Source organism: Leptonychotes weddellii, chromosome 3 (assembly GCF_054177405.1).
Source record: "Leptonychotes weddellii isolate Sample4059 chromosome 3, ASM5417740v2, whole genome shotgun sequence".
In the NCBI taxonomy this organism is placed as follows: domain Eukaryota; kingdom Metazoa; phylum Chordata; class Mammalia; order Carnivora; family Phocidae; genus Leptonychotes; species Leptonychotes weddellii.
In genome coordinates this window covers 10,593,139-10,621,124 of record NC_138371.1, presented here as the reverse complement: position 1 = coordinate 10,621,124, position 27,986 = coordinate 10,593,139, and the positions used below count along the sequence as shown (strand labels likewise).

General features: G+C 40.3%; 1 protein-coding gene and 1 long non-coding RNA gene across 2 annotated transcripts in view; both read right to left on the bottom strand.

Annotated features, from left to right (window-relative positions):
• IRS1 (insulin receptor substrate 1) overlaps positions 1-27,986 on the bottom strand; it is a 64,084-nt gene that overhangs the window by 21,348 nt on the left and 14,750 nt on the right. The window lies entirely within an intron of this gene.
• On the bottom strand, positions 548-3,747 carry LOC145720450 (uncharacterized). Its single transcript, XR_014143356.1, has 2 exons — positions 2,024-3,747; positions 548-1,935 (listed from the first exon to the last, which is right to left on the bottom strand). It is a non-coding gene; the product is annotated as an uncharacterized LOC145720450 (long non-coding RNA).

Sequence of the window (27,986 nt, the reverse complement as noted above, 5' to 3'; positions counted from 1 at the left end):
GTAATTTTAGGGGCACCTGAGTGGCTCAGTCAGTTAAGCATCCAACTCTTGGTTTCGCCTCAGGTCATGATCTCAGGGTCATGAGATGGAGCCCTGCATCGGGCTCCATGCTCAGCACAGAGTCGGCTTGAGACTCTCTCCCTCCCTCTCTCTCTCTCTCAAATAAATAAATAAATAAATAAATAAATAAATAAATAAATAAATATTTTTTTAAAAAAGTAATTTTAGGCAAAGATAAATGGCTCTTAAGTTTTTGCAGGTTCCCTTACATTTAACAGTAAGTAGGGGTTTGTTAACCTTTTAACAGTGTTATGCCCCTTTTGATAATTTTTTTTTAAAAAAAGCTCAATCTAATAAAGGTAAACACATCTCTCACACACACACACAAACACACACACACAGAAACACACACACAGAGTCCCCACCAGCAATACACCCCACGTTTGTTCCGTGTCAACCACTATGTTATGAATTTGAATGCGCATTATTTCATCTAATCCTCAGGACCCTCCTGAGATTGTATTACTATTCCTGTTTTAAAACTGAGAAACTGAGGTTTGGAAAGGATAGTAAATTCCTCAAGATCTCAAAGCTAAGTAAATGGGGCCACCGGGATTCAAAATCCCTGCTCGTGACCACACATTTACAGACAATGCTAGAAAAAGCATGGGTAGAAGTAGTGGCAAGCCTCTCATCTAAACACAGTCCACGGGAATAGACAAAGTTATTTTTATAACAGGAAATGGGGGTAAGCTTCGTTGTTTATAGAGCGTAATGAGAAATTACATAGCAAAATGCCATTCTGATAAATCTACACGAAATCAGCTAAAACACCATTTCACACAAGAGGCAGGCACCTGGATATCGGAAAGACCTCCACTTCTGGAAAAACGTCTGCCAAAGAGATTGCCATCATATAAGCATGCTTTTCTCCCTTGTTATGTGCCCTCCTGTAAAAATACTACCTACGGAATCGCTCATTTCTTGAAGAGTCTAGACAGTGGTAGATGCAAGCAACTGGGTGTGACTAATAGATTCTGACAAACACACACAAACAGAGACGAAAGGTAAAGCGCACGGCCTGACATTTATGGGCCCCATAAAATAGAAACCCTGTCCCCTCTAAGACTGCAGCCTCTTCTGGCCCAGTGCTCCCAGTTGCAGGATCCAGTCTGCGGGGGAGATATTTTTACCCACCTCATTGTCCTTCAGTCCTTCCGCCCTTTATTTAGAAAGCCAAAATAAAAACCAGAAAGAGCATATTGATCGTCATAAGCCATACACTATAATATGTAAAGAGAAGTCCTTTGACATTAGCAGCCACCAAAGAACAGAAGATTAAAAAGTAAATCATAAACAGCTGCATCTCCCCTTCCAACTGTTTACATTCTTAGACATCCACTTTTTTAAAAATATTCCCTATGTAGATCAAAACATGCTGTACTGGAGGGGAGGAAAACAATGACGTTAGCTTTAAGATATTATACAGTTTACATATAAACAGAGCTTCGGTGTCATTATTCTAGTTGGCAGCAACTGATCTACATGGCTCAAGTGGAGAGCTGTAATTGTGTTAATTATCTCTGTCTACAGAAAACTCTAAAATATATATGTAACCTTTAAAATGGCATCTAGCCCGGGTGTGTGTTCCCTATCGCATAGTAGGGGATACAAGCGGCTTAACAAATCAAAACAATCCAAAAGCTCTGCGCGTTGAACTTGGGGGGCACCGGGCGTGGGTGACAGGGGATGCCGTTATTGGAGACACCCTGTCCTTTCATCCTTGCTTCCCTCCCCCTCGTCCTCCCAACTTTTTTTTTTTTTTTTAACTTTCCCTTACTAGCTTCTCCCTATCAATGAGGGCCACCCATAAAGACTGATCAGCCTTATTACTGATCCTCAGGCTTAGAAAACTGGGTGGCCCCATCCCAACAACTAGTTTTTAAATCCTTGCCTTCAAGCATTAAAGCACGAATGGCACAAAAAGCTAACCCGACAAGCCTGGATCTCCCCATCCCAACACATGTAGGTAGAAGAGGGCAGGGAGGACTCAAATCTCTAACATTCTGTTACATTTCCAAGAGATCAACAGTTGGCAAAAAGTCTTTAAAACACAGTGTCCATCTACAGACTTGACACATGTACTTTAATTGTCCGTAGAAAGGGAGATACTTCATTCTAAGCACTTTTAAATTGTAACATAAGCTCACTTCCATGAGGAGTAGCCAATTAATATCAATGGCAAGAGAGCCAGGAAGTTCAGGCAGATAAAAGAGTTGGCTGCCCTGAACTATCCTTAAGAAAGCATTTATCCTATACCCACATGTCTGAGGGATGAGCCAAGGTGAACCACCAACTTCATCTTACTGAGAAAATTCTGATGTTCAAATCTGGCATCAATGACCTCACTGAATGAAAACATATTCTCTCCTGAAGGTGGTGAAACAGTCCTGGATATGCTTCCTAGGTCAGCGAATCCGTGGCCCAAAAGTTGCCGGGCACTGTTTGAAAACATTCACCGCACGACTAGAAGTCAATGTCCTGACATCCAAAGCTCTATGTGTTAACACACATCTGAAGGTTTAGGAGGATGAATACACAGAACTAATATATTTTGCCTTCAGAATACAAGTAAAGAAGATAGTTTTAGAAATCAGATGACTTATTGATCAATTATATCCTTATCAATGCATTACAATAGCAGTGTGAATTCAAACGCAATGGTCCAAACCACAAATGGGACAGAATTCTGGGGAAGCCCCAGATTGTCTCCTGTGAAATATAATGGTTCCTCCTTCCCTTAACAGGCTTCTGAGAAGGCAGCCATTTATATAGCCAAAGAAAGGTCTCAATGCCTGTGTGCTTGCTTTCAACGATGAAGGGCGTGTGTAAGAAGCACAAATACATTTGTCTACTTATAAAGTACTACAACTAATGGGTCATGACAATGACTCCAAGTCATACTGACATTTGGGGGAACCCGCAACATACAAAGTAAGAAGCTTCCATCAGGGAGGATGGTTGGTGCCCCCAAATTCATGCCCTCCTGCAAACCCAGTTCTGGGCAGGTAGTAAGCTGGCAGTATCAAACACGTTCGATCATGAGCTCCATGAGAAAGAAGCTTCCCTGGCCAACACCATTTAGGAACTATCTCCCTCTTGACATCAGAGCCTTCACATTTTGTTTAACCCTGTGTTTCCCAAACTGAGGATCAGAAAATATGCAGATCTTATTTCATATTATGGTCAATAAGATGTTAATACACCAATAATTTATAATTTCACATACAATTTATATGTCACAAGAATTGTTGGCTGCTCAGATTTTGAAGGAAAATGAACTTATTTATTTATGGGTGGGGAGGGAGAATGAAGAGTGGAGATGGCAAGCTTCGTCCCCTCATTATTCAAACTCAATTTGAATTCAGAAAACCACTCTTCCGTTTTCAAGGCTCATGTATGAAAGCTGTTTTATTTTTACCTTTTTTTAAAAGATTTTTATTTATGTATTTGACAGGGAGAGAGAAAGAGAGCACAAGCAGGGGGAGCAGCAGAGAGAGAGAGAGAGGGAGAAGCAGGCTCCCCACTGAGCTGGGAGCCCGATGTGGGCCTCAATCCCTGGACCCTGGGATCATGACCTGAGCCGAAGGCAGACACTTAACCGACCGAGCCATCCAGGTATCCCCAATGAGTACTTTAAAATTACAAAAAACATGGTAAATGAAAACACCATACTTTTTCAAAATATTAAAAAGAATGTTATATTCCCTTTTAGCCTAAATATTTTCTCAATATACAGCTATGGATACTGGGAACATGTGAAGTTTGAATGTCTAAATGTGACATTTGGACTTGGGTAGAAGTTTTACTATATGGGGTTAAACTCTTCTATAATATAGAAATAATTACAATGTGGCAGACTATTACCTGCATCCCTTTCTTGGTTTCCAAAAGGCTGGAATGATTTACATATTTTCTAAAATATCTTTATGTGTATAGATCATATACTGCCAGAAATACAGAAATGAAACACAACGAGCATAATGTTTATAGGGAGGAAAAAGGAAAAGGTGGTAAGGAAGGGATGACCTTAAGTTATCAGATGCAAATGAGAACAACCCCCACAATTAGCCAGATAGGACATAATCCAAGGTTTTTAAAATGTCCAAGTAAGTGAAATTTTTGAAACTACAGATAGATACGGGGATTGTCTTGAAGACGTTTTTGTAAATTCCTCTAACAAAGACACTCAGTGCACATTAGAAATTATTTTATCCAGTAACTGTGGAATAAGAGAGGCTCTACAATTATACATTCACTTCTGTTTGTGCCCAGAATAGGACTCATAGAGGCCCAATGGGGGATAATGAAAAAATAAGCCCTAATACCCAAAATTGCCTGTTTCAGGGGGAAAAAATATTACACAAGGCTCAAAGCACAAATAAAAGTCACAACTAGCAAGTAATGTTCATTAGGCATCCATGTGGCTTTGAAAGCCAAATCCAAATGCTTATTTATAAATGTGAGATAAAGTTGCCATATTTTTATGATGCCATGTTGGTCAATGGGAAAAGGTCGTTCTACAAAGCAAAACATTTTGCTCAGAGAAAACTTTTATGGAGGTCTGGAGCAAAGGAACTTCTAAACATGGCACCTGAATTTAATAAAGGGGCAAATAAGTAGTGGGCTCTTGAGTCTGAAGTTACAAAGGTTTGGACATCCAGCAAACCACGGCAGCTGGCAAATGTCCTGAGCCGTTAACCACCAACAGCAGCTGAAGCAAGACACATTCCAAAACTCTGTAGCCCTTCCTATAATATAGTAAAATGTTGATATGCAGTGAAATTTATTTCCTCACTAAGGCTGAATGAGATTATGCAAGCAGAAAAGGACTATTATGATCAAAGCAGATACACGTTTTCAAATGCATTTAAAAACTAAATGAAAAGCAACATAGCAACTTCTTTTTTCAAAAATCAGGCAAAGACAAACAAAATCCATTTTTTTAAATTATAATTTAAAACAAGGCATTTTCTTTACACTAGAGAAAACTAAAAAAGAGAACCAAAAGTCACAATAAAACACAAATACAGCACCAGCACCGTGAATAATGAAACCATGAAAATACAACTGAAATGCTTTGACCTCGTGCTGTTAGAACATGTCCACAGGCTTGGATGAGAAAGGAAAGTCACTCAGAGAGTAAGCTCACCCTTCAAACAAGTCTTTCAATTGCACAAATTAAATTTGTTTTTTTTTTTTCCCTTGCGTTGTTGTCTTTTGCCCTAAGACAAGATTAACAATTAACTTTAAAACCAAGATTCAATAAGTGGCTTTACTAAAAGGTTGCCTGAAATATTATTTCAACAAAAGGTGACATTAAGAATCTACTTTCTATTCCTGGGAGACAGCTGAAAATACCCAATGAGTTTATAAAATGTCAATAAAAGAGGATCTCACAAAGAGCTAATCTAATGGTGTCCGGTCCACACTTCCCTACAAATATATGCAGTCATACTTTTTTCCCCCCCTCTTAATCTGCTGTGGCTCCATTAGTAAGCCCCTAAAAATGTAACCTGGCATTTATACTCTGGTCCATCTGGAATGTCTCTACGTCAGAGGAAAACCCTCACCCCCGTGGAAGATGAACAAGTACACAGCTGGTCGAGATCTGGGCACGTATGAAGGGACCCACTTATGTGTCTGCAGACACTGGCTAAATGGTGAATCCCTCCAGCACCCTCTTCTTCCCACTTTTGAATGAAGCTAGAAAAAAAAAATATGAGCTTGGTTTGTTGTTTTTTTTAATTAAATTCTGTACTTCGGGGTGCCTGCCTGGCTCAGCCGGTTAAGCATCTGCCTTTGGCTCAGGTCATGATCCCGGGGTCCTGGGATCGAGCCCTACGTTGGGCTCCCTGCTCAGCGGAGAGCCTGCTTCTCCCTCTGCCTGCTGCTCCCCCTGCTGTGCTCTCTCTCTCTCTGTCAAATAAATAAATAAATAAAATCTTTAAAAATAAATAAATAAATTCTGTAGTTTTATCAGACACCAAATAATTCCTTGTTGCAAGAACAAAACTTGAAAATTCGTCCTTGAAGCTATATGAAGTCCAAGGTGCGGTCTTTTACCCTCACTAGAAGACTTGGGAGCAAATATGCAGAATGCTGAGGCCGATCTTGTGAGCTCTTGTGACCGACCGACCCTGAGCTCGGTCCTCCTCAGAGCAGTGGACTTATACATGTGCATTTCGGTAGAGAGGCAGGAACCGCTGAGGTTTTCCACACTGCTTCCCTGAAAACCAGCACTTCTAGGTTTCACTGCTGGCTCATGATGTGAAGTTAAACTTAGAATCAAGCTGAGTTCGGCAGCAAGCTACACCCCCTAACCAGCAGGAGTGTGAACCTACAAACAATGCCAATTCTCAACTCCCAGTTTTATCTTATTTCTTTTTAAAGGTTTATTTATTTATTTTAGAGTGAGAGAGCACATGAATGGAGGAGGGAGGGGCAGGGGGAGAGAATCTTTCAAGCCGACTCCATGCTGAGTGGGGAGCCTGGGACCCGGGCTCGATCTCATGACTCTGAGATCATGACCTGAGCCGAAACCAAGAGTCCCACGCTTAACTGACTGAGCCACCCAGGCGCCCCTTAACTCTTAGCATTAATGAGCAAAGCAGGGCAATAAAACCCAACTCTCCAGGTAATTTAACTAAAACAACAACATAATGGCTTTGGAATGTGTTTTGGTATTAATTTGGCTCTTGTTGTAACTGAGGTTAGGATGGCACAACTAGAGAGGGCGCTATTTATACCACTGTTTGTGTGAAAACAGCCCTGTGAATGGCACCATACACAGTCTGGTGGTTGTAAGTTTTATTAAGTCATTCTAAACCAGTTACCAAGAGCTATGCCTCAGAAAAAGCTGGAAATTATCCATTTTATCTGATACTTTCCGGTGTAATTCTTTTTTTTTTTTTTAAAGATTCCATTCATCTATTTGAGAGAGAGAGAATGAGAGACAGAGAGCATGAGAGGGAGAAGCAGACCCCCCGCCGAGCAGGGAGCCCGATGCGGGACTCGATCCCGGGACTCCAGGATCACGACCTGAGCCGAAGGCAGTCGCCCAACCAACTGAGCCACCCAGGCGCCCTCCGGTGTAATTCTTAACAGCCACCTTTGTCATACCGGTCAACTGCCATTCACAGTGATGAAGTTTTGCTTCTTATTAAACCTTATACTGAATATAGGCTGGTGGAGGTTTCAAAGAGCTTTCTTCTTCCCCCAAAGAATCCAAACTGTGGATGATACAAGTTCTAACATTTGAACAGAACTAAGAATTTATAGGTATTCCGATAACCTGAAATTCTCCAAATCCAAGGAATCTGCCCAAGGAAGCGTTGTCTAACCTGATTCAACTATGAACTGTGAATCGTGAATATTGAGTAACTGTTTCATGAGTGTAATTTAGAAATTATGACAGAGCCATAAGCATGATTATGAATAGAGATTGCTACATGCTATTATTTTCCATCATAAACTGCAGGAAGATTAAAGATTCTCATTAATTTTAGCAAAGACCCCTGTACTGGATCATACAGGCACTTCATCCCGATTATCCGAAAAACCTATAAAACAGGACTAGGATGATTCATCAATACGAAGGGCTGATCCATAGCCCTTTATCTAGCCAGGCTTTGGTCACTACAGAAACACTCCAAATACAAACTAGAAGGCTCCCTAAGGTTCACTGTCTTTCAACAACTGGCAATCATTACCTTCCAGAAAGACACATTCAAATTTGGTATGGTTTATTCATTTAGTTAAGTTTTTAAAAACCTTGCTCTTAAAAAATAAATAAATAAAAATAAAAAATAAAATAAAAAATAAAAGCCTTGCTCTTAGTGACTATAAAAAGGCACTATCACCATTTGACGGTGGCATCCTGACTTGGAATTCATGGTCCAGGATTCTTTGGGAAGTCATTCCAGATGTCACATTAAAGACACACAGCTCATGCCTCCTTTGGTACAGCCATCTAAAACGCCATGAGACCATAGAAATGCACAAAATAACCAAAGAGCAATCACAATGTAAGTTTTACCTACCATCTCTACCTACAATCTCTATCGAAACAACTCAGTTCTCCTCTTACAGCTAGAAAGCAGCCAGACAATACATAACGAACAGGGTGGCTCTATCCCCATAAAACTATAAAAGACAGGCGACAGCCAGATTTTGGCCCACAGGCTCTAGTTTGTCAACTCCTTATGTAGTGTAAAGTAGACTTACATATTTTACTGTAAGTCAGGAATAAGAAGACAAAGAGGACCACACATAAAACCCAGATCAGCTCAGAGTAACAACCCTTTGAGTATGAACACGTTTCTAATGCAAGGAATCAGGCAAGCAAACAGCTAACGAGGAGTCTGTCAAGGATAAATATGTATTTGTTATTCTTACAAAATATTATAATACTCTTTTGGTCATCCAGAAGAGAGTAAGACTAACTTAGAGCATTCTGTGTCATTATCTTCTTTTAAATACTTTTTAAATTTTTTAAAGATTTATTTATAGGTGGCTCTATGGCTTAGCTGGTTAAAGCGCCTGTCTCGTAAAGATTTATTTATTTGAGAGAGAGAGAGAGAAGGGGTAGAGGGAGCAGGAGAATTTCAAGCAGACTCCTCACTGAATGCGGAGCCCGACCGGGGGCTCGATCTCATGACCCTGAGGCAGTAATCAAGGGTTGGACACTTAACCGACTAAGCCACCCAGGCGCCCCTCTTCTTTTAAATGCCTTTATAGTGAAGACTGTACAGTAATTTTCTGAATGGAAAGACAAAAGGAGAAGAGACAAAACCCTTGAAGGCAAGGAGGGAAAATGGCTAGCGTAAGAAATACAGGAAGAGGAGAGAATGCACGGCTGCCAGCCTTACACTGGAGGGTCTTGTCAGTTCTAACTCGTCATTCCCTAAACATTTCCCATACCATCCTATTTTGGGTTCCTTTTTATTCAAATTACTACATTTTTGGGGTTTTTCTTTTTATACCATGGTGTGGTTTCTTCGGTCCTGAAAGTATGCAAGATTCTGAGAGTCCTGTATTAAGGCTCTCTGGAAGGCTGCTATCCACATTTCTGACAAAAATATTACAAACAAAATCCACAAAAAGTGCCATAGATGCCACATCTCAGATCCCAGTGGTTACCCCCTTTAATGCCAATGTGAAAATGAAATGAGCGATCCAGAGAGCTTGAATTTCAAGGGTATTTTTAAAAAGATGCCATCTGCTTTCCAAAAGCAAAACAGCAAGAGAAATAGTTTCCTTCTTCTCTAGCATCAGCAATCCAAAATATTAGATCATAGTGCATTTGATTTCTAATGGCCAAGGTATCAACATTTTTGTGGTCTTTTTGTTTTGGTTTCTATAAGTCAAGTTTTACTCCATCTGGAATTACTCATTACCCTCCCAATAATTCTAAATCAACTTCAAATGCCATCAAAAAAGACCCTACATAAATCCTCCATTCACAAAAACGTCAACTTTTGAATCAAATTTTTCTTGAGCAATACCCAAGCTACTGTTCTCTTCGTTGTCAATACCAACAATGAACCTCAGGGCATTAATATGTCCTATTCCATATGATAATCTTTAGGCCAATCACTTAGTAGTCAGGGCTTCAAAACTCATCTGTATCAATGTTTTACAGTAAGCGAACTTCAAGTACCAATAAAATGAAAATCCCTATACATAACTCTGTAGTTCATGCCAAATGATGAAAGATAGAACATGGATAAACTTTAACAGCACACAATCCAATACCATTTCATCTGAAAATATTCCATCTGAAAATACATTTTATGGGTTTCTCCCTCTACCAGATTTTCTAAACAATATTTTGCTTTTGCTTTCACTGCACTAATGAAAGTATGTGTTCGCTTGGCAGTAACACAGAATCACCAAAAGAATGTGACAAAGAATCAGATTTTGAAATATGGATTTTTTAAATTGCTATGGAAAGGACTCCATAAGCCTGAAACATGAAGACCAGGAAAAAGAGAAGAATGAATGAGGACACTGTGATGAATCCAGAAGAAGGAGGTAAAGCAGATCATGGTGGCCATCCGCAGCATCATCTCTGTACAAAAATGATACTACAATTTATCCTTTGTGTTGCAGTTCTTAAGGTCTTAGTGCTCATTTATGTGTGAGCAGATCAGAAACTGGTCAGCTGCCTAACTGTTTTCTACAGGACACTAATTAAGTGCTCCCTGAAGACCTAACAGTGCACCCTCACACTAAAATGGTGATTATGGGAATGCCATCAACAGAGTGCTTAGAACTCTATTAAACAAACTTTGTTCCTTGGTAATTCTCTTCAGAGCCAAGAAAATCTGTTTATATTTTCATTTCCCTCCTCTTGGATCCCTATCTAGTCCAACCTCACATTCTGGCTTCATTGATTCATATTCCTTTCTTTGGAAAAAAATCTACTCTAACTCACCTCCTTCAGGAAAAACACAGTTGAGCTGAAATGGGAATTAGACATGAGACAATACCCTTAAAATTTTTAAATTTTATCAACTAGCCAGTAGCAAGCTTTTCACGAATGGCTATTTGTTGTCAGACAAAGGTCTTTAGAAGGTCCTCTCTATGGACTGATCCATATCCAGCTGGAAGGGCCAGGAAGAATTTTTACTGGGACCCTGTGGAACTGACAACATATTTGTGTTTTCTATAAGTTGGCTAGCATCATTCTGTTCCAATGAGTTTTTAAAAACAACCCGTGAGCACTAATGGTCTTTCTTGGGCTGACAAGAGTGAAGTATCCCGGAGTTTTGCTACCTGCCTACTTGACAGTGAGAAACTCCAGGTTCTGTTTTGCAACATTTGGGCAGGAAAAGGGAAGGGCTCCCCATGACTGTCTTATGTCACATGCATAAAAGAAATACACAGAGTGCCTTTATCAGCTGACCATAACTGGTACCAGGAAAAGGCCATTTAAAAAAGTAAAACCCACTTAAAAGAGGGAGCCCATTTTTATAGCAAAAAGCACTTTGATGGAATTTTACATTGGAAAACTAAAATATTATAAATATTAAAACTAAAATATATGGGAAAAGCTATTTTACCTATCTTTAACAAAATATAAGTCAGTTGCATCTACTGGCAAAGTCTTAGAATGTCAAAGTGTGATCAAAGTGTTCGTTTTTTTGGAATACTTTTCCTGCATATTTCATCTTTGAGTTCTCTGGTTTGCATGGAACAATCATAAAAAAGATCATATTTATAGAAATATTCAAATATTTATCCATTTCCCATGGGCCTTTCTTAATCCTGTATTTTTTACCATTCCCTAAAAGAGTCATCATCTTTTTGTTTTTGTTTTAAAGATTTATTTATTTTAGAGCGGGGGGAGGGGGAGGGGCAGAGGGAGAGGGAGAGTCTCTCCAGCAGACTCGGAGCTGAGCAAGGAGCCAGAAGTGGGGCTCGATCTCACGGCTCTGAGGATCACAACCTGAGCCGAGATCAGGAGTCAGACACTTAACTGACTGAGCCATCCAGGCACCCCAGGAGTCATCATTTTTGATTTGTGTCTTCCACAGTTGGCTCATCTAATTCTGCTAGATCTGTACTTGTCAGTGACTACTTGGGAATCCCAGCAGTTCTTCAACATCATTTTCACGGACTTCATGAAATCCTGCATCTTTTGCGAGATGTACATTTTCAAGTTTGAATAAAAACTGGGGAGGAGCAGTCCGTGGTAATAAGTATAGAGAGATAATAAGCAAGAAGAGATTCTAGAAGTGGTTAGTTCCTTAGTGAATATTTTTATAGCTTCTACTTCCCTGCTAAATCCTTATGATTGCAGGACCTCAGCTAATGAAGATCACTCTCCCCGTGCCACGCACATATTCAGGGCTCATCAACCCACGAGCATGTCCCCATGAAACCACTAGAACCAGCTGTCCAGAGTAGCTCAAAACAAGAATGATCGCAGAATTAACACCTAAAAGCAAATGGCATATCAAAAACATCCTTGAAAGTGAACTCTGTCAACATTTTCCAGGAAGTAGGTAAAATCCAGTTAAAAAACAAAAAAAGCAATAAAAGTCAAAGCTAACTCACTCTACCTGATTGGTGCCATATGTTTCATTATAGCTTTTAAATGTCACAGAAAAAAAAAATGCTCTGAAATGTAGGTGTTAGAGCAGACCAGTATCTAGCATATGGGAAGATTAAAGGATTAAAATGAACTAATACTGTACTTCCTAAAACATACAGACTTCCACTCAGTGCCAGTCCACTGGCAGCCAAGTGTTATCAGCAAGTCTAAATTTGGATCTTATAACCTAAAAACCACTTAAGATAAAAAAGAGGGCTGAAATAAGTGTGAGCACTAACAGGGCCAATATGCGAGCGGGTCATGGCAGGTGACACAGATTCCAAAACAAAATGACCAAATCTAGACAGATCAAACCTGGGTTCTATTACTTACAGCTAGAATGCTTGTTGGAGGCTTACATCGAGGATCCTACCCCAGAAGGAAGGGCCCTTGCCATTCTTTATAGAATAACTGGGATCTGGCTGGAAAGAAACCAGAGTAGGCGTGTCTTTCAAGGACTGTGTCAACAATTCTTAGGTGGGTGGCCAAGCATCCAGACAGTCCTGGAATGAGGACTGAATTGTAGTCACAATATCCCAAGAGTCTGATTTGGTCCACGAGCATCTCAGCAGCTTGGGCAACATGTTGCCGTGGCAAGACTAAAGATGAGATCTCCTTGAGGTACCTAGAATATGCCTGCCTGAGTGATGCTAGGAAGGAACCTATGAAAATCCAGGTCAGAGGTAGCTTTAGTTCATAGAAGAGGCCCCAGCCGATTGGCCTCAATCAAAAGTGAAGACGTGGGGAGCAAGAGATTATACAGAAGAATTCCATGTTTCTCCAGTGTAAACGGTGGTAGGCCTTCAGGGTGGTCCCTGCACAGAAGCTAACCTTCTAACTGGGCTTCCCACCTCACTGAGAATGAAATACAAACTACTCAGCATGATCTATCAAGCCCTCCAAAGTCTGGCCCTAACCTGCTACTCCAATCGCATCTGCTACCCCTCTCTGCTATCCCAGATGCACCAGAATATGCTAGAATTGTTCCCTTTGCAGAACTGCATCTGCTGCTCCTGAGAACACTCTTCACCAGCACATAGTTACGTGGCCTTCTCCTTCACTTCAGTCAGGTATTTGCTCAAATCCTTCCTTTCTGACCACCCTTCGCAGAAACAGCCCACCCTCCCCCTTCTTCTCTATCACTTTGCACTATTTAATTTTCCTGGTAGCTCTTAGTCCCTGAAACTACATACTTTTGTTTACTTGTTTATCATTTGCCTCTTCCACTAGGATAATACATACTCCATGATGACAAAAAACTAATTCTGCCTAATTTACTAGACTCTCCATCTTCCAAAAAAAGTAGCTGGGTACACAGTAGTCACTCAGTAAGTAAATACCTATGAAATGAGTGAATGGACATATATTAGTTGCATGGATACAAATATATTTTATGAGATAATAATGAATATAATAAGCAAATAACCACTGATAAGATGAAAATGAACCAAACCAAAGCCCAAGGGCCAATCAAAGATTTAGGTGTTTGTATACCACAGAGTATGTCAAGAGTTGATTGGTAAAATTGCCTTGAGTACGCCCCTATATTTGCTGACCTCAAAATCCATTTGAAACTAGCTTTGGCTGTTACCACACCAATCTGGAGGCCCTCAGAAATTCACCAAGATCCTGATCCTTCTTTAAAGTCATCAGAACTGACTGAGGCAGGATAGATGTCCCTATCCGCAACCTGTTCCCCAACATTGTAACACTTGTTCGTGTAACGGGACCACTCACATTCTATGTATTTTATGTGACTATGTTTAATATATTTCAAAACAGTTTATGCAAATGGAAAGACAATCAGAACCTGCTGAGCAGGGAGCCCGATGCGGGACTCGATCCCGGGACTCCAGGATCATGACCTGAGCCGAAGGCAGTCGCCCAACCAACTGAGCCACCCAGGCGCCCGTGACTATGTTTAATATATTTCAAAACAGTTTATGCAAATGGAAAGACAATCAGAACCTAGAAACTTATACTAGAATTTTCCTAATTCAACTCTGTCACTATCACCAAATTGTTCTGTGGCCACAAGTATGCTCTTAAAGCACAGAAGGCATGCCAAAGATTGCCATCAACTGAGTACACTCAGAAAAGAGCCATGAACAAACAATGAAACTAAAGACAATTCGGACACCAGCCAATGCCCAGCCAAGAATGGACACTGGCCATGTGGGACATGGACATTAAAATCAGGGCAGTCCAGGTTCAAATGATCAGTGACCAAAAGGAAAACAAGTTCAAGCCAAACTGCCCAGAGTGTCTTCAGAAAGTCCAAACATCAGGTCAAAACAATGCAGGCCCCCAGCACCCCATGGAACAGAGAGCCATTTCTGGGCCTGTCCTTCCAGCCACCCAGCTTATGGATGGAAGACCTAGACATGCGGGGCATGCCATCTTAGGCTTCCTGAGAGTTTCACAGGAGGCAGCAACAACTTATCAACCCATTATTACAACATTAAAGTAGTTTAACAAAGCGAGCTTTCCAGTGGTAATAGGAGAGATAGTAGGGAAGGACTCCTCTGTCATTATCTTCAGGAAACGTTTTATCTATGACTGCAGGAAAACAGGTACATATAAAAATAAGCCATAAACCAATGAAATAAGAGTCTTTGGACTTTTCTGAATGAACTAGGGCTATTCATTGATAACAAGCATACATTTGTCTTAGTTAAGACATATTATCCATTGACTTCCTTACTATTATTTAAGGTATGGCCTTCCAAGTTACATAAAATACAGTATCACCATTTTCAGGGCTGTCCTATCTGCCCTCCTACATGGGCAGAGCAGTATAAGCACTTCCTCCCCAAAAAGGAAACAGGAGGTTGAAAAAAGAGCTCTAATAAAGTCCTAGTAGTCATAAATGCATTTTTAAAACTTTATGGATAGGGTTGACTAAGTCATAGATACAGGCAGTTAATTATTATTTTCATGGATGGCTAATAATCAAACACTCTGCATATAAAAGAGGAAACTGCATTTAATGAGCAATCTTTTAAATCCTTTAATTAGTCTCATAAATTTACAATTTTTTCCCAAACATATCTTTGAAAATCCGAAGGCTTCTGGCCCAATACAAGTTTTCAAAACTACTTCAAAAACAAAAATTAAAATTAAATCTGAGTGTAGTCTACTTAGTTTCTTTGATAAACTGATGATCATGCATTTTGCCCATTACCTCCATCCTGCTCAATTTTTCCTAAGAGTACTTACCACTATCTGAAATACATGGATCTGTTTATTGTCCGTCCCACTAGAATACGCACTCCATGAGGGAAGACACTGACTCTTATTTCCTAGCACCCAATATAGTACCTAGCACCCCAAACAGTACCTAGCTATATTCCTAGCACTCAAAACAGTACCTGTTCATTTATTTGTTCCTCAAATTAAACACTTAAATCTATAACACATATCCTTTGTACACACACATATATAAGAATGTAACATAAGTAACATTTTTTTTAAAAGATTTTATTTATTTATTTGAGGGAGAGAGAATGAGAGAGAGCACATGAGAGGGGAGAGGGTCAGAGGGAGAAGCAGACTCCCTGCCAAGCAGGGAGCCCGATGCGGGACTCAATCCAGGGACTCCAGGATCATGACCTGAGCCGAAGGCAGTCACTTAACCAACTGAGCCACCCAGGCGCCCAATAAGTAACATTTTTTTAAAAGATTTATCTATTTGACAGAGAGAGAGAGAGGGAGGGAGAGCAGGGGAAGCCACAGGCAGAGGAAGAGGGAGAAGCAGACTCCCCGCTGAGCAGGGAGCCCAATGTGGGGCTTGATCCCAGGACCCTGGGATCATGACTTGAGCCGAAGGCAGATACTTAACGACTGGGCCACCCAGGCGCCCCTAACATAAGTAACATTATTTTATATATATATATATATATATATATATATATATATATATATATATATATATATAATATAAAAATGACAAAGCATTATATGCATATCCATCTTTATACAGTATAGCATGGCGGGGGGAAGCATCAGGCTGGAGATATATTAGGGTTCTTTGCTGATTCTACCATGAAACAGCTGTATCATCTTGACGAATTTACTTAACTTCTCTGGGCCTGAATTTACTTATCTATAGAATGACTGTTTTAATGTTATCATCTTCAAGGACAATTTAGGCCTAATATCTTTTCATGATAAATTCAAAGATTCGTGTAAGGTTTGCATAATCCATTCTACATGGAAAACAAAATAGAAAAATAACAAAAATTCTAACTTCTGACCTCTGGGTAATTATAAACCATTAATTAACTATGGTCAATGGCTACCTACCAAACTGTTGTATGAATTTTACTCCTCCGCTAACCTCTTTGTTCTTCTCGTTTTATCTCTATTTTGTTTTTCCTTCACCAATGGAGCCAAAGCTCTGAAATAATTCTGGAACACAAATGAGCCTAGTGAGCCACTGAAATAACTGGGATAGTTGGCTAATATCATACACTTGAGCACAGGAAAGGGGACCGAACTGTGAACTGCTCCACAAGCCATGTGTACCCTCTTGTCATCATCCTTCCTATAAACCTGTGACCTTGACAAACGCCAAGTCAGGACCAAGAATGAGCTCACACCTGAATACTCACATAGAAACATGGTACCCTATAGAATCACCATACAGCCAACAGTACAAAAAATCATTCTGTAAGAGCAAGAGTGAACTAGGAGATGCTTAAACTGGTTTGCACTCTCCAAAGCTGCCTTTCTTTGGGAAAAGTAAATTGCATCATCTAGATTCCATGACTAACCTTAAAGAGTTGATCTAGCTCCTTCACTTAAATAAGTAAGTCATGCTGTTGACTTTCCTTTACCCATCTCTTCAAGATGGTCGTCCCTTCTGCCTAGCACAGCACATAACACCAGATCTCTCGGGCAAAGGGGGCAGAGACTCAAGAGTAAAGACGTTTATCAACAGGAATTTTGTGGAAGAAAACATTCAGTGCGACCCAGCAATACTTTTACTTTCCGTATTTAGTATATAATTAAATCCATAGGAACTATAAAATGCATGTACGTACTGCCTTTTAAAATTTAATAAATACGTTCCAGTCTTTAATCCTGATTTATACTTACAGCTTATAAAATAATTTAGCCCATGTGTAGAACTTTGATTTTTCTATGCCAAGCTAATAAATGCAACCCAGTTCCCTTGAATTTAACAGTATAGCACACTCCTACTTCATGAAACAAATATCTGAAATAGAGAGTCAATGTCGACGCATCTTTCCTTTCAGGCACTCAATCACGATGCAGTCATCCAGCCAAGAAGTCTAGGAAGCTGACTGAATTTGAAAAATATTTTTAATAAGGAAGGAACATGAACCAAAAGCACCCTTGTATTCTAAGGGCGAAAAGGGAGTGGTAGGAATTGAGTGAAACCACTATAAACCTCGGGCTCAAGATGAAATTCACAGTTCAGAACTGAACTTCCATAGAGTCCTTTGCTTGCTCCTCAGGACAGCATTATCAGATAGATTGGGGAAATGTTACTACCTCTGATTTTAAAAACCAGAAAACTAGGCCAAAGAATGGTAGATCCCAGGAAGTGGCAGAATCAGGAATAAAATTCCCATCTCCTCTTTCCTTATCCATGCTGGTTCTATCATGTACAAGAGTCATGTGCATTATTCGACCTCTCGTATGCAATAGTCAACCCTGTCTTGCACTACAGGAACCTGGAAATGATGCCATATGCACACACACAACAGATGGAGCCAAAGGAATGAGCCAACAGTGGTAGACAGTTTTTCTCTTAGCCTACCAATTACTATTGAGTGGTAGGAAATACAAGAATCTTCCCAACACAGGAAAAATCATGCTAGTAAATTCTCTCCACCCCCCCCACCCCCCTTTACATTTGCCTTTTTTTTTTTCCCCGCATTTTTAATCCTCTTATAGGTGTTGATTACAAGAAAAGAAATCTTGGGATCAGGAAAGCAGAACTGAAACCTAAAGCTTATCATAGTGATAAGAATACTTACACAGGAAGCAATAAATTACCACTGCTTCCTGTTTTAAGTATTCTTATCTGTAGGGCACTAAGTTTTTTCACCACAGAACCTCACATTTAGGACACTTCCCAAAATAGAATCTTCTGATCTTCAGCTGTCAGCTGAAGTTGCTTCATAAATAGCCCAGTGTGTATACTCTGGAGGGTTGCTAACACTCTAAATGCAAATATAGTCTGGTCATACCAATTCTTTTTAGACTCTGGTGACAATCTGGAATGTGCAAAATCAAGCAGCCCCAGAAACTGTATGGAGGACACCAGGAATGTCTCTAGTCAATGACCTATGGAACACTACTTGGCTATTTCTCGACATTTTGAAATCATGGCCATTAGCAGATATATATATTCCTATTTTTTAATATAAGGTTCAAAAAGAATGTTAAGATTTGCTTTAGGTCGGTTAATTTTTAAGCAGTTTTAAAAATAACTTTTATCCAGAGATTCTTTTTGGTGAAAAGGATACGTATCAAGAAACCCCTGAGTCCTGTATTTTAAGCAACTTTTCCAGAGGCTTTCACAGCCAACAAGTACAGGCAACAAAACTGATTATAAGGGAATGTTTGAAAAATTACACATGTAACCCAAGGTTAAATATATGGAGAAAACACACACACACAGAGACACACACACAGATATAAAAGACGCCTAGCTGTAATCTTTATGATCTAGTATGTCAGGAATTCCACTGCCAGAAACACAAGTTGAAACAATTTCAGAGAGAGAGAAAAAAAAAAAAAAAAATCGATGTCTGTGTTTTTAAAGGAAAAAAAAAAAAAAAGCTGTATGGAATGAGACTATGGAGCACAAATGACCTGGATTTTATTTGTCTTTTGTGTCCCAGTATTTGAACAAAACATCTGTGCCTTTATGGCCCCCTTGTCACCCCATCCTCTGCTTACCTGCCCCACAGCACACCCACTCCCCCATGGCTAGGAAGGGGTTTCCTCTTGGTCAGTGGCAGCCACCCCAGGAGAGAGCAGCCTTAAGGCAGATTACAGCTTGTATGTAGTAAATGCTCAAAAAAACCTCACTGAGTGTTGAAAGACTGTGTATAAATATGATCTTCAAGCCCCTTTCGGCCAATTGCTAAGTAGTTGCCTTTTCTCGTGCAAAGGTGATCAGCATGAATTCACCACAGAGTGGCCCCTTTATAAGCCCAGGAACAATTTCCTGCAGTCCAGCAAGGAAAGCCCAGTCCCCAGATGACAAATTCAGATGGGGATGAACCCTGTGGCTGCCTCACGTGACCCAGACTGTGTCCGGTCCCCCGCAGGAGTGTGCGGCCAATTCCAGATTCCCACTGGGCGTCTAGAGCTGATGCTGACCAGGCTCAAATTAACTGTATTCACTGGATTCCCGGAGACCGGGAAGTCAATTATGCAGAGGCAAAATGAAGATTTTATAAATATCTACCATGAGGCAAGATTACAAAATAATTTTTTAAAAAGACTACCAGTAGAAGGATTCAAATAACACGGTTTCAAAACATCCAGATAGCTAAGTCCTTCAAGGAAGAGGGCCAAAACGGGCTCTGACGATCACAGTGGCTCCAAGGTGGTACAAAAATCTGTACCATTCTGCTGTTACTGCACAACTAAACTCTGACAGAGAGCAGATTAAAATGAGAAGAATGCGGAGAAATCAGGAAGCCGACCTTCACCTGTACCCTGGGTTGGTCTGAAACACTCAACTATAGAACACTGGCCAATTCTGGGCAGGAATAATTGGGAAAATTGTATAGGTCTTGGAAAGAACCACAAAACTGATTGCAGGTTTGAGAAATCAGAATGATGAGTAATACTTAAAAATGGTTAATATTAAGGGAAAACTGAGAGCTCACTTCATGAGGGTCTTCAAACGCATGTAGGGAAATATCCCGTAAAAGGCCAGTGGGCTGGATAAACAAACTGTGGTACATCCACACAATGGAATACTATTCAGCAGTGAAGAGAAAGGAGCGTATGAAGGCACAAAAAAGCTTAGATGAATGTGAAGTGCATACTGCTAAGTAAAAGAAGCCAGTCTGATAAATGTGTGCATGTATGATTCCAATTATACGGCATTCAGGAAGAGGCAAAGCTGCAGAGATGATAAAGAGATCAGTGGTTGCCAGAGGCAGGGGAGACGGAAGGAGGATTGCCTAGCGAAGCACGTTTGATGTTTTGTGTGGGGAAACTCTTTTTCATGACACTATTGTCGCAAACACAAGATATCAAGCACTTGTCAAAACACAGCGCTTTCTTGGCACAAAGAATAAACCTTGCGGATGCAAATTTTTAAAAATCATTCAGAGGTCAGTGATCACAGGTGGAATGCAAAATGTGACAGAAGAATTGAAATGTATCACAAACGCACAAGACTACGTCACTGAAGGGGGCAAAGGAATAAGGTGCTGACCAAAGTGTAACTTTGGAAATGAGGTGAATCTGTAAGACTTAAGGCAAAAGAAACAGTACACAAGCATCATGCTCTGGTTGATAAAGTTGCTTCCTAGGGGGCATAGGTTAACAATTCTGGAAGTGTTCTGTGTATGCACGCAGTAAAATTGAACAAGGAAGTAAATGGATGGAGGACGGTGACAGCCAAGTTTCTCACTGTTGGGAGTGGGAGGTGACAGATAAACAAGGGGAAAACGCTAGAATAATCCATATGGAAATCCATTAGAGTTAAGAGACATCGGTATGAACTTATGCGTAGCTTAGTATAGATACAGATGGTTACATATAGAAATATTTATAGATATGTGTATATATGTGGCTTATGATACACACATGTATTTCCTTGTTCTGGCAATTGAGAGGGCAGAAAATAAATGACGGCCCAGGAGCAACAAACACATCTAGTGCCAATATGGGGGTGTCCAATACAATTCTCTTAATAAGAGGAACCAGGGCCTCTTGGAGAAATGGAAGATTCCAGGACTGGGGCAGGAAATAAATAAGATGATCCTGGAGCATCTTATAGTGTCAGAAAGTAAGGAAATGCTTGAAAAAAAAAAAATACTACTGAATTAAAAATACAGGAGGGGCACCTAGGTGGCACAGTCAGTTAAGTGACTAACTCGGTTTCGGCTTCAGGTCATGATCTCAGGGTCGTGGGATCAAGCCCGAGTCAGGCTCTGTGCTCCACGTGGAGTCAGCTTGAGATTCTCTCTATCCCCCTCCCTCTGCCCTCCCCTCCTTTTGTGCACTGGCTCTTTCTCTCTCTCTCTCTCTCAAATAAATAAATAAATCCTTAAAAAATAAATGATAAGACAAGTTTGCTTGAAAAAGCAAATTCTATAAATATTCATGACTTCTGCTAACTGGTTTTCAAACACCTTTAAACTTCCTGGACACTTTTAAGAACCCCAAATTGGGGGTGCCTGGCTGGCTCAGTTGGGTGACTCTTTATCTCAGGGTTTTGAGTTTGGGCCCCACATTGGGTGTAGAGATTACTAAAATTAAAATCTTTAAAGAACACCAAATTGTAACTATAATGGGTGCATTGTTTTTTATCAAAAATTTGGATGATGCAAAGTTTCTTTCAGAGGAACTTGACTATGTAATTTCAGCAAATGAATATATATTGTATTTGAAACCTGAAAGTCATACCCAGGTTAATTAGCATTTCTAATCACTTATGAAACGTTTTATGTTTACAGCTATTTTCTTCTAAGAATTTGTTTAAATTCATTTCCAGCCTTATTTCCTCTTTTAGCAAACTGACTAGTAACAATATCAAGGTTGTTATGATTTCCTGTTTTATCTTCTGAACATTTAAACATAGCCATTATGTTTTATTTTTTAATTTGTTTTTACAACCTTACTGTCCCTTACAGTCAATTTTATATGTATATTTAAATCTTTGGGTAAAAATAAAATTTATATACCCAATTTAAAAAAAAAAGAAAGGACAGGGGCCATCACTTGTCACCACGACTAAAATCAGAAGGAGGGAAATGCTCTCCCTTGTCAATAAGGGATTTAAGTTAGGTATAAAGAAATTTCCTCACCATAAAAGCTTTAAACCACTAGAAAAAGTTACCTCAAACTATGGGATTTCCTCTTGTGATGTATGGATCCAACAGGAATCTACCCGAAGATCCTTACTAGTAAAATACACACAATATTGAAATAAAAGCTTTTCATATAAGAGTAGTTTCAAGAGTTTGGTCTTTCCTCACCAACATTTTGCACAAGGAATAAATGTAGAGAAAAGCAAACATACTAAATACTTTTCCAACAGAATTTTCATACAAAATTTCAGAAAAGGATGGGTATTATGCAGTTTTGCATAACAATGCTCAAAAGAAAAGCCTTAATACCCAGTGAAAATTACTAACCTTAACGCTGCAACATGGGCTATGATTCATGAAACCCAACACACACACGTGGCCCAACACACAGTGGCAGCCATACCTTTGGCCAATCCCGGTCTTTCTCAGGGACCCCCAGAGGTATCACATATTTCGCACCCTCTTTCCCTCGTTGTCATCTGTAGCAGATCTTGGCTTTACATATGAGACAATCTCTTCCAAGCGGACACATATCAGTTTCAACTCCTACTTCCTTCTCTTTCATATACTGCCCTATTACAGCAGAAAAATCTGACTTTGCTGCATTTATGAGTCACAAGGTAAACATAATCGTGACTGATAAGCCATGAAGAGTGCAAATGACGTACTTCTATCCAGGCAGAGAGACTGTGATGAATTTTAAGGTAAAAGTGTGTGTACAAATGAATGTTGTCTACCTCTCCAGTCCGTGAAGTGGGCCAGAAATCCCACTCTTGTCCCATCTCTCAGTGGGTCTCATTTGTCCCCTGGGGAAGCTGATCCTGGACAGCTTTCTCCCTCAACCAGTCCCAGAGAAAAGAAGCTCTATAAGGGCGTGAATTAGCATCTGTTTTCTTTTCATTTATAACTCCAGAACTTAGGAATATGCCTGGTACTCCGCAGCAACTCACGAACTCCTTGTTGCATTAATGAACCAGAACATTCTCTCACGTCTGGCCTATAAACATTTAACTCTTTGGCAATTCCTCACCCCTATCTTTATGAACAGTTACGATTTCTTCAAATGTCCAGGTTCAGTAACTACAACAGCTTAATTATGGAATGAGCGGAAAAATTTCAGACAAGTACTCACCAAGTGTGAGGTAGCAACAGTGTAGTTAAAAACTCTCTGTCCCCCTGAATATTCAGAATATGATTCTGTCTACAGATAAATGAAGTACTGGCATACTTCCCATACTGTGGTTTAAAAACATATGGTCCCACATTCATTCAGTATCTACAACAAACAGTATCAACCAAATGCCAAACTCACTACACTAAGCATTCGAACTTAGTCACCACACTGGTGAAGAGAGAAATAGCCTAGCTCAACACCAGCCGCACACCTGTTAGAAAACACTACTAAGTTTTAGAAAGTAGCATAAATGTCAAATGACTGTGAAGGGCCAGGAAAACGGAAATCCTCTTTAAAATAAAATAGAACACATTTATGTTACAAGATCTTGGGGAGTTGCACGGTTTTAGAGCAAAGGGTGACAAATGCTTTGCTATGTGTCACATTGCTTGGACCCTACGTTTTAGCTTAATACTTGAAATATCAAGCAATGTTTAAGAAGAATGGCTATAAAAGGTGACAAACTAGTTTAGAATACACATTCTATCACTGTGGCCATCAAAACAGCCCAGCTTCCATGAAGTATGGAACCAGAACACAGGCAAACAGTCTCCTATCTTGGCAAGTAGGTTCAACTTCCCAGACCAAGGTTAACATTGTAGCTAACAAGTGTCACAGTGGCAAAATGCATTCATGTAAATTTAATTCCTTTTCCCAGATCTTACTGGTACTTTAGTAGAAGGGCTAACTAGCAACCTTATACTCAAGAGGAAGAAAAGGCATGAGCATAGGGGACAAATTAGAAGGGGACTCTCCAAATCACACACTGAGTAACTGGCCTCTTTTTTAAAAATAGAGGTAACTATGATACAATAATTATTTTTCAAATCATTTTCTCATCACTTTTGGTATCTTTAAACCTCAGTGAAAACACTAAGCTCTGACCTACATTACTAAACTGCAATTAACATCAGAACAACTCTACCAAACTAGTAGAAGAAAAATTGGTAAAGGACTGTTGGAAGCAGAGAAATAAAACTCCTCAAAATAAGGCAAAGTTTCCGTCAACCTTTAAAAGAATGGTTTGGGGGAAAAAGAGGAAGTATCCCAGGATTTCAGACATAGGAATGAGGCGACTAATTAATTTCACTGGAGCCTGCATTTCCAGTCCTATCAGATTGCAAGAACTCTTGTCATTTTGTTTGATTATGTTTAATATCATGTGAAATCTCAATTTGAATTTGATTTTAAGATTTTATTTATTTCGGAGAGAGAGAGAGAGCACACAAGGGGGGGGGGCAGAAGGAGAGGGAGAAGACTCCCCGCTGAGCAGGGAGTCCAAGGACATGGGGCTCAATCCCAGGACCCTGAGATCTTGACCTGAGCCAAAGGCAGACTGACTAAGCCACCCAGGTACCCCTTGAATTTGATTTTTAAAATATCCAGCGAATGAAATGGTTTGAGGTACCCAGAATATATCCATAGCATTGTTTCTGTTTGGGACTTTTCTAAAGCTATCCTCTGCCTTGCTTCAACAACTATCCTCTGGACTGTTGATAAACAAGTTTTTAATTTGGCAAGGGCTCGGGGTCCTCTCCTCCTCAGACACTGGCGTCTGCTCTCAACACACTCACAATTTTTATTAGCAAAGAGGGGTGGGAAATGAGTAACTAGAGCAAGGATGGGGGTTTCCATCCCCGCAGGAAGGGGTAAACTTTTTGAAAGCAAGGAGGGAGACAGGGCGGTAGGTGTACTTGAACCCAGCCAATAACATACTCTAAATGTTTTCTTTGATCATTTAAATGTATTGATTTTACAATGCAAATGCAATTTGACTTACTTCCCATGGAAATGCATTCGCAATTCTAGGACGCTAAGCACTCTTACCTTCCTAAATACCTCTGCCACTATTTTTTAAAATAATATTCCCCAAGCCCCCCCGCCAAACGAAGACCAAAAGTCTTCTTATCTAGTGAATAACTATAAATCACCTCAATTGGGGTAAAGAGGGAGGAGTGGAATGGGGCTCTATTCTTACAGAACAGACACATTAATTTCAAATGCACCTAAAAGTAGCCACTGAATTAAATCGAATTGGGTGGCATGGGTTTCTGTTGTGTACTTGATAATGCAAAGAGGCTTTCCAGGAGCCCATCTAATACAGCGTGCTGGGAAAGAGGCTTTGAAGACACAATAACATTCTTCCAGCTTTCAAGCTAGAGGCTAAAAGCACAAATGAACCATTCCCTTTTCCGACTTGAGACACATTCCTCACCCAGTTCAAAGGCCCGAGAATCAACAACCCTGTACACTGTCTGAAGGTTGCCCTTGTAGGAACTTGTGAGGGACCAAAGGCTCAGGCTGCAAAATATTTTTCAAGACCTAGTTTTAGGAATGTAACATTTTTTATTGGAATGCAGTTTCCACTCCCTAACCCTCCTCACCTCCAAACACACACACACACACACACACACACACACACACACACACAGAGACAAGTTTAGGCAAAAGGGAAAGTTTTCATTATAATCCCAATGACTTCCAGGGTATCCTACCAATGGAAGTAAAATATTTTCAGAAGTCAAGTCATTACCCATTCTTTAGAAAAACATGTAATATTTATATTCCTTAATCTAACCAGAGGGAACGGGATCAGCTTTGAAAGGAAGGTATTGTTAACTGTGGTTCAAAGAGTGCCTTGGCATTGGGAAGGGGGCAAAAAGGGCAAGCCAAAGAGGAGCTGGGGGGTGGGTGGGAGCTGCCAAGATCAGGATATAAATACACCACTCAACGGGCCCCTCAAAACCCTTTAGGGACTCCCTTCCCTCCTCCCAATATGACGTATGTTACCCAGTGTGTCGATTTTGTTTTGTTCTGTAACCTCAGGAACGTTAAGGCATTCGAGGTTCTGGTGTAGGAAAAATGTAAATACTGGCTGGTAAGAGATCTGAGACAGGGTTCAAGAAACCACTACCGTGGCTTTGAGTGGGATACTGCCAACCATCTGCATTTGCTTCCCGAGAATCAGCAGCTCCGCATTACCAGAGTCCCTATCTGTGCTCAGGTGGGAACACGACTTTCAAACCACTGAAGTCTTTGGCTCCATTTCACCCACAGCTCCCCACCGCTCCCCACAAAAAGCCTCATTCTCTGAGCAAGTGCTGCTCTGGTCCAGCTTGCTGTGTATGTGGGGAAAGGGCAGGCAGTCTTGGCGAAGGGACGGAGGGAGGATGGTACAAGATGCCTGATGTCCCGTGGCTCTGGGCTACTTTCTAGCGCCATATTTCATCTGCAGGCCTGTGGGAGCTGCCTGAACATGGTGTAGTCCTCTAGCCTCGGGCAAAGAGCATTAACTATTTTCACCAACCACCAATGGCACTAAAAATATAGACGACAATCTCTGGTAAGAAACCCCAGTAGTCATTGTTCACATTTTCCTTAGAGGTGAACTTCCAGCTTTCACTCATTCCATAAGAGGCCGATCTCAAGAGGGAATCAAACTCTAAAGAAAGGTCTGAATCTGTGATAAAAAAGTCCTTGCCATCCCTTCAGGAACCTGAATGACAGAACCACATTATTTACTATTTTCTCAAATCATTTCCTGTCCCCACACCTTGCAGTAATGCAATTCATTGTTTCCTTCTTTGTTCTCTGCCTTCTACAAGCACAGGGAAGACTGGGACACACCTACTTCAGTCCCCAGTGCCTGACTCACAGTATGAACTCAATAAAAGTTTACTGAGACAATATAAGCTTTCATGTTTCTCAAAGGAAAATTAGAAGGAAAGAAGTGATAGCACCAATACGAAGGAAATCACTGATATTTCATCCAAAGCTAGGAATATTCATTATAAACATTTAAGAATAACTTTATTCTAGGCGTTCAACATGCAACCAATAAATGGTCAATGATGGTATAAACAACTGCATTTATAAATACACTTGTACAATGTATAAATCAGACACAATGGCTTCTCCCATCAAGAAGACTCTATTTTTCTATCCCTTGAAACTGGGCATGGCTTTGTGACTTGCTTTGGACAAAGGGATAGGAGCAAATGAGATATAAACAGAGGCTTGAAAAATACGTGTGCCCCTCTCTCACTGCTGCTGGTTGCTCATCCAAATGCTATGTAAAGTTTGGGTTAGCCTGCTGTGGCTCAATCAACAGCAAGCACCAACTGACAGCCAGCATCATCCACCAGACAAGTGAGGGAAACAATCCTAAACCAACCAGTCCGCAGCTAACCATCCAACCGTCCACGTGAGCTTTCCCAGGTGAGACAGGCACTCCACACCCTGAACACAGCCTAAATCACCAACCCTCAGAACTGCGATCTAACAAATGACCAATGGTCTAAGGCCATCGGTTTTGGGGTGGTTTCTTACAGATCAAAGCTAAATGATGCATACCCCTAAGAAACTAGCTTGTTTCATAGATTAAATCCTTTAACAGCTTTCTTAAAAGTTTCTGCAGGTTGTTGAATTTCATTCTTCACTCCAGATGATCTGGAAGAAAACTGGTATTGTCTTAGCATATTCATATTGACAGGTCACCAAAAATGATACAATACTGATAATTGTGATTTAAAGGTCAGCTGTTATCATATTCTTGAAAGTTTCTATTTTGTAATGGTAACTACTCCATCCTATTCACACTGTACCTAGACCACAATCA